The sequence below is a fragment of the Sinocyclocheilus grahami genome, unplaced genomic scaffold (assembly GCF_001515645.1).
Source record: "Sinocyclocheilus grahami isolate Dianchi unplaced genomic scaffold, SAMN03320097.WGS_v1.1 scaffold20.1, whole genome shotgun sequence".
NCBI lineage: Eukaryota > Metazoa > Chordata > Actinopteri > Cypriniformes > Cyprinidae > Sinocyclocheilus > Sinocyclocheilus grahami.
The window spans coordinates 321,879-330,615 of record NW_015505199.1 but is presented as its reverse complement, the minus strand read 5'-3'; positions in this window follow the sequence as shown (position 1 = coordinate 330,615).

Below are 8,737 nucleotides of genomic sequence, written 5' to 3'. Positions count from 1 at the left end.
TGCCACCAGGTCCCGGATCTGCTTCTCCAGCTCGGGCCGTGTCCTCACCTGCACTCAAAGGTCGACACACATCCGCCATTAAAGCAAGTAACAGTGAGTAAAACAATGGAAATGTGTGTGAATAGAGTATTAGTGTAAGCGAGATTAGCGGCAACCACGCTGGCGATGCTAGCGGGCTATATGCTAATAGCGGACTCGGAAGTCAAAAATAGAACTAGTGCTAACAAAGCGCTCTGATTGTTTTTGTTGTAGAATACGATAGGGGATATATTCACACGTTATAAAACTGAAAAAGGATGGTGTATAAAATTGATTTTAAGATAAAAAATTAGATGACAAAGAATTAACTTGACGGAGCTCAAACTCAAACCACACGGCAGCAACAAACAGGAAGTCGTGGTCTTCTGCCAATGGCCCACAAGGTCTTCGCAGGGTATCTGTCTGGGGCACATCTAGTTGACTTGGTCTTCGCTGACATTTAGGGCTGTAGAGGTCGTTTCTAGGTGCTGATCCACCATCTGGTCTGGGTATGGACTGGATCTGGGTGGCTACGGTGACCATCTGATCTGGATACAGACTGGATCCGTATGACTACGGTGACCTCGGAATAATATGCCATTCTTCTTACAATGTAGCAAGTACATCGGGTGTTTTGGGAAGAGTTCCCAGTTCCCGTTGACCTTATTAATGCAGCCTAACAATCCTTTAACGGATATGAATTATAGAAATGCGATGGTGTATTATGTGTATGCCAGGTTAAAGAGATGGGTCTTTAATCTATTTAAACTGACAGAGTGTGTCTGCCTCCCGAACAACGCTAGGTAGATTGTTCCAGAGTTTGGGCACTAAATAGGAAAATGATCTTCCACCAACAGTCTGGCCTTTCCCCTCTGACCTTTGGCATCAACAAGGCTGTTTTCCCCACAGAACCGCTATTCATACTGGATATTTTCTCTTTTTCTGACTATTCTCTGTAACCCTTAGTGATGGTTGTGCGTGAAAGTCCCCGTAGATCAGAAGTTAATGAAATACTCAGAATAGCCTGTCTGCCACCAATAGCCATGCCACATTAAAGTCAATTAAATCATCTTTCTTCCCCATTCTGATGCTGAGTTTGGACTTCACCGTGTCTACATGCCTAAATGGATTGAGTTGCTGCCATGTGATTGGCTGATTAGATATTTATAGCTTATAATTTGTATGAGTCACTGAGGTTTCTCAAGCTTAAGCCCCTTTTTCACTGACCATTTGCTGTAAAAGAAAAAGTAGTTTTTCACTGAGGTTTCTCAAGCTTAAGCCCCTTTTTCACTGACCATTTGCTGTAAAAGAAAAAGTAGTTTCAGGCTCTATTCTGTACCCTGTTCATTTAAATCTCATTTTACCACAATTTCAGAACAGTGCAGGGTATAGCAGCCGCCACACTTCCCCCACTGCTTTATACCTTATCAATACTTTGTGAGGGCCAGAAGGACACTAGCGCTCCCAGCCTATGGAAATGAACAGCTTTGGCATTTGAATGTCAGGGTGATATAGGCAGATCTAGATGGCGGATATAAAAATCACTAGCCTTGGAGAAGGGGGTGGGGAAGCTCTGGCAAATTGTTGTGTAATGCAAAATGGCTGGATGATGATAAAGACAACTCGACTGGGACACCATCAGAGGTCAAAGAAGCTAAAAGAAGATGAGTTTGGGACTCATTTCCATAGAGGTAGTCTCTCAGGTGACATCAAAAACAAATATCACATTCCCTCATTAAAGCAGCAGGCTGACAGAGAGAGAGTTTGGCTGGTTTGTCACACACTAGGACATAAATGAGAGAATAAAATGTGTGCGTTATAATCTCTCTCATGCCACAAGACAGATTAGTGCAAGCTGGTGGTGCTGACTTGTTTTACCAGAAATTCCTCACAGCACTGCATAATTGTGTGTTTTATGGAAATGCATCTGAGCACTGTGGTCGAGATTAGCGGCAACCACGCTGGCGATGCTAGCGGGCTATATGCTAATAGCGGACTCGGAAGTCAAAAATAGAACTAGTGCTAACAAAGCGCTCTGATTGTTTTTGTTGTAGAATACGATAGGGGATATATTCACACGTTATAAAACTGAAAAAGGATGGTGTATAAAATTGATTTTAAGATAAAAAATTAGATGACAAAGAATTAACTTGACGGAGCTCAAACTCAAACCACACGGCAGCAACAAACAGGAAGTCGTGGTCTTCTGCCAATGGCCCACAAGGTCTTCGCAGGGTATCTGTCTGGGGCACATCTAGTTGACTTGGTCTTCGCTGACATTTAGGGCTGTAGAGGTCGTTTCTAGGTGCTGATCCACCATCTGGTCTGGGTATGGACTGGATCTGGGTGGCTACGGTGACCATCTGATCTGGATACAGACTGGATCCGTATGACTACGGTGACCTCGGAATAATATGCCATTCTTCTTACAATGTAGCAAGTACATCGGGTGTTTTGGGAAGAGTTCCCAGTTCCCGTTGACCTTATTAATGCAGCCTAACAATCCTTTAACGGATATGAATTATAGAAATGCGATGGTGTATTATGTGTATGCCAGGTTAAAGAGATGGGTCTTTAATCTATTTAAACTGACAGAGTGTGTCTGCCTCCCGAACAACGCTAGGTAGATTGTTCCAGAGTTTGGGCACTAAATAGGAAAATGATCTTCCACCAACAGTCTGGCCTTTCCCCTCTGACCTTTGGCATCAACAAGGCTGTTTTCCCCACAGAACCGCTATTCATACTGGATATTTTCTCTTTTTCTGACTATTCTCTGTAACCCTTAGTGATGGTTGTGCGTGAAAGTCCCCGTAGATCAGAAGTTAATGAAATACTCAGAATAGCCTGTCTGCCACCAATAGCCATGCCACATTAAAGTCAATTAAATCATCTTTCTTCCCCATTCTGATGCTGAGTTTGGACTTCACCGTGTCTACATGCCTAAATGGATTGAGTTGCTGCCATGTGATTGGCTGATTAGATATTTATAGCTTATAATTTGTATGAGTCACTGAGGTTTCTCAAGCTTAAGCCCCTTTTTCACTGACCATTTGCTGTAAAAGAAAAAGTAGTTTCAGGCTCTATTCTGTACCCTGTTCATTTAAATCTCATTTTACCACAATTTCAGAACAGTGCAGGGTATAGCAGCCGCCACACTTCCCCCACTGCTTTATACCTTATCAATACTTTGTGAGGGCCAGAAGGACACTAGCGCTCCCAGCCTATGGAAATGAACAGCTTTGGCATTTGAATGTCAGGGTGATATAGGCAGATCTAGATGGCGGATATAAAAATCACTAGCCTTGGAGAAGGGGGTGGGGAAGCTCTGGCAAATTGTTGTGTAATGCAAAATGGCTGGATGATGATAAAGACAACTCGACTGGGACACCATCAGAGGTCAAAGAAGCTAAAAGAAGATGAGTTTGGGACTCATTTCCATAGAGGTAGTCTCTCAGGTGACATCAAAAACAAATATCACATTCCCTCATTAAAGCAGCAGGCTGACATTGGCTGGTTTGTCACACACTAGGACATAAATGAGAGAATAAAATGTGTGCGTTATAATCTCTCTCATGCCACAAGACAGATTAGTGCAAGCTGGTGGTGCTGACTTGTTTTACCAGAAATTCCTCACAGCACTGCATAATTGTGTGTTTTATGGAAATGCATCTGAGCACTGTGGTCACAATCCTTTTCTAAAAGTCTTTAAAATCTGATGACGGTAGTGTTTTTAAACTATCAGCATAGATTCTCATGTCTAAATGTCAATGTCAGTCATAGTCTTTTTCCATATTGCTCACTGAGGGCCATTTACTGTGGCTGAGCTCTGTGCATTTCACAAAAGCCACCTAAAACAGAATGACATACAAAAAGTTTCTCCCCACACATTTTTCTTTATTGTGTAATTTTTCCTCCATCTTCAGACCTTTGAATATATATTTTTTTAATGATTTGCAATGTCTGCTTTAATGGCATGTTTGGATTTGGGTCCAAGTGAACAGCCAAGGAAAATAAACTCTTTACTTTAAATCAATATTTTGCCATTATTCATGAATTGCCTATTCAAAGAGAGACTCATAGACGGCTATAAACTAACAACAATTGCACAACTATCATTCAGATTCTGCATTCAATAATATGATGTGAAAACATGGTAGATAAACAGTATTTCAAAAACTCCACATTTGTTCTCATGATCAAACAGGTTACAGATACAGTTCTGTTTCAGATAAATCAATATAATCTGAATCAAGCATTTCCATTTCAAATATTAATGCACATTTTTGCTTTGCATACAAGGGATGAAAACATGGCTTGAATAGTAAAAGAAAATAGTCCTTCTGGAAAAGTAACAATTAAAATAGTAATAGTTGCTCTAAATCTGTGACTTGCTTTAATGGGAATTTTGAAGTGGTCTTCACAGGGGAATGTAATGCACGTAAGGCATCACATGCCAGTGAGGTAGATTGTATTCGATTTCAAATGAATCCTTATATCCTTGTAAGTAGAGTAATTTTTGTGTTAGGCCTTATATGATATGTCACTAAATCATTCTCTAATAAGCACAGATTGTGGTTTCTTCATTGTTTATTTCTAGTCATTTAATTATTGCTTTGCTGACATTTTTTGGGAAACCAGGTAACTAAAAAGGCCAAGCTCACACTACACATTGCCCAAAGCACACAAAATCTGAAAAGCTGTGTTGTAATTAATTCTGTACATCTTATAAATATACCAAAAAGAGCAACATCACATCATTTTTATTTTATAATTCTCATGAAAACATCTGCTTCTAATATCTACCGTTAAAAGGTTTGGGGTCAGTAACAATTTTTTATAATGATTTTGAAATTCTCTATTGCTCACCAAGGCTGCATTTATATGATGAAATTTTTTTTTTAAAAATGCCATTTTTAATGTGTTAATATTTATATTTGAATTAAAAACGAATTATTCAATTAAAATGTAAAAAACACTACTTTAGTTAAATATAAATATACATTTTAACAAATTAAAATTAAAACAATACTATGTAGCTTGAAAGCATTTCTCAATAATAAGGAGAAATAAATGAATAATTATAATGCTACATTACAATTTCATTACAATTAATATTAAATAAAAACAATACTTAATAAATAACAAAGAAACAAAAGTGAGAGCATTGAGTTCTCATTTTCTTGTCTATTTTTGTTTGCTTGTCAGTACATATAACTATAGTGACTTTTCTTCTTCTTTGTTATAATCTATGTACTGTCATTCATTCCCAGAAAGATGTCAGCAGCAGGGATGACAATGCATTTTACTTCATTGATAGAACACAATCCAAAAACAGTGAAAGCAATTGAAACAGACAAACCTATGCTGTGAAATAGTAATGAGACAAACAGGGAAAGCCAAAGAGGGTGATAGGGAAGAGAATGAGAGAAGAGAGAGACCAAGCCAGAACAATAGCCATAATTCTATGGCCTGTCAAACATATAGAGGAAGAGTAAGAAGGATGGGCGGTGGGATCTGAGAGAGACGCACTTTATCATCATCAACTACCACTGAGTTTGACATTCAGGGTGCCTACGTGCTGTAGTTGACTCTGCATCAGAGATTCCATTCAACAAGGATGTTGGGGTCACAATGATGTAGACCAGGGGTCTTCAACAAGTCTCTCACATTAAAACGCATTACATAAAATTCAAATATAATGTAAACCAACAAACCTTATCAACCACAAACTTTTGAACAATTAAAGTTTCTTAAAGGGGACATTGGATGCAAAATTCACTATTACATGGTGTTTGCTAGGGCTGCCCCTAACAAAAATGCTAACCTTTAATCGACGAGAAGAGGCTTGGAAGTTTTAATAAGCCAAAATTTAATAAGCCACTTAGTCGCAGAAAAAAAAATCCACATGAAGTGGTGAGGTCACACAGTCCGTGACGGACAGATTGTTAATGGCTGGATTTTGTGGTAGCCTAATACAGTACATCCAAACACTATTCATCAACCTCAAATATGGCTTATCATCTGAAATATGTAAGTAGTAGCAACTTTACATGGCCGCTCAATCTAAAATTAACCTAGAAAAATGTGCACTATTCAAGTGTCTGTGCGGTGTGTGAAAGCTGAACAGTAGAGCGCTCCCAGCATGACAGATGGAGGTGCCGGTGCAGTCACTTGCTCTTAAAATACTAATTTTGGGCATAAAGATAAGAGTAATACATCTTTCGAATCTGTAAAGCCTCTACGTTTATTTGTGTGCACTCTCTATAACAACAAAACATTTTCCTTTTGTAAAATAATGAAAGCAAACAGGATGCACTTTCTGCCGTCTCGGTCTCTGTGAACTTGAGCGCGAAACTCCAATATACTTGCCTTACAGACATGAAAAATATATCTATAGACAGTGAAATGTCTACTTTAAAATAAAACAATTCAAATCTGAAAAAAACAAATATTCTCAGATTATGTAATCTGTATGAAACTTGCATGCAGGCGCATCCACTACTGTGGAGATGACGAGTCTGTGTCGCCGAATTCATCTCTTAAGCCGAAAACACTAGTTTATCAATAGATTATTAAAATGTTAATGCAAGCGTAAGCAGCACGTATTTGTACAGTGCTGTACAATAATATATATCTACTCCATCTCTCTATTTTAAAAAAATGTTGAAGAATCAATTTCCAAGAAGCAGATCCACAAATCTGGGCCCGTATTCCTAAAGCTTCTAGAAATCCTCTCAGAGAGCTCCTAATTTAGCTTAAACATTTCTAACAAGGAATCTTAGCTTAAGATTGATTCAGGACCAATCTGAGAGCAACTCTGAGTGAGGAAAAGACAAAAACATCTAATATACATAGATGTTGTTGTATCTCTAATAAGATCACAAGGTCACAAACATGATCCCTGCACGATCTAATCTAGCATCTTATTAAGTCACTGTCATCCATTGTCTGCAACACATTCTTCTCCCTCTTCGCCATTTTCTACTCTGCTAAAGAAACTAAAAAGAAAGCCTCTTAAAAATCCTCCTCCCTACTCCTAACACTTTTTGACCTTAAGAGCGCTTTCAAGGGTTAAGATGCTTTGTGAATAACTTTTATCTTTACTAGGATCTTCTCTTTATTTTTAAAGGGAAACGCCCACTTTTCTAAGAATTGTCTTAGAATTCTGTCGCAACTCTTTGCACTAAGAATTTTCATGAATACGGGCCCTGATATGGTATATTCTAAACTTGATTTCTAACCAGGCTCTTTCATGTCCTCAAAATGAATTGTAACCATTTCAATTAGAGCTGTATATCCACCCTTACTGTATGCTCTTTAGAATATAGACGTTTTACATTATTTGTTTTAGCAACTACACAACATGCCATAGAAAAGCAAAAAAAAAAGAATTCCAAATATCCCAACATTCCAAGTATCCCAAATGTAGGAGGACCTAGGCAGAATCAGGTAACGATCAGCCTGTAAGTACTTACCGTAGTCCACAGTTGAGACATTTTCTCTAGTGCTGTTAACCAACTTGAACCCTGGGCCATTTCCATAGAGAATGGATGTGAAGGGCTTCTGATCAATATCACTCACAGTGGGGGCCAAACCTTAGGAAAAGACATTTAAAGGTCTGAGTCTGGGCCATAAACCACCGAGAAATCACACCATACGCTGTAATTAAAGTTCTCCCAACATGCCTTGAGCTTTCATTACCTACCAAAGATTGAGTTTCCCCGTGGTGTGTAGCCTCCAAAGCTGAAGACATGAGAGTGATCAGCCGTGACGACAGTTAGTGTGTCATAAATGCTGGTAAGGAGACCGGCTCGGGTAATGGCCCGGTCCATTTCCACGGCCTCATGCAAGGCCTGCTTGGCTTTCCCTTCATGGTGTCCGTGATCAATGCGCCCACCTGCCAGTATACAGCCCAGTCAGGGATCTCATCCAGAGCATGAAGCCATAAAAGCCATTTCTCTTCAAAACCAGCAGCAATATTAAAACATTTAATCCTACATTAATACACAATGGTGGAGAGTTAATTAAAAGTAAAATTAATTAAAAGTAGCAATCCTGCAAACATTACATTTTTATGTACTGTGGCAGTAGCTAAGCTGTTGTAGTGCAGCTTTTAAGTTAATTAACTAATTTTAATTTAATTAATAAGTGGTTTAGTGTGATATTTTTGTCACGTAGTGCTACAAGCAATCTGAGGCAATTGTCAAATTAATTTTAATGAATGCTTCAAATTAATTTATTCAACTCATTACTCGTCATCTAAAAGTTTAGTGAAAAAAATGTATAAATGCCAAAGGTTAGAACTATGCTTGTAGTTTAGTTTTATACATTTGTATTTTTTTTGTATTACAGTTTTCTTATTTCAATCAGATTTTTTAAAATCTTTTTTGATCACATATATTTCTATATGCAGTATTTATAATTATATTATCATATTTAGAAATCTATTGAATAAAAAGAGCAAAAAATGTATAAATGCCAAAGGTTAGAACTATGCTTGTAGTTTAGTTTTATACATTTGTATTTTTTTTGTATTACAGTTTTCTTATTTCAATCAGATTTTTTAAAATCTTTTTTGATCACATATATTTCTATATGCAGTATTTATAATTATATTATCATATTTAGAAATCTATTGAATAAAAAGAGCATTGTGTGTGTATAATTGTTTTGTGTGTGTGTGTGTGTGTGTGTGTGTGTGTATATATATATATATATA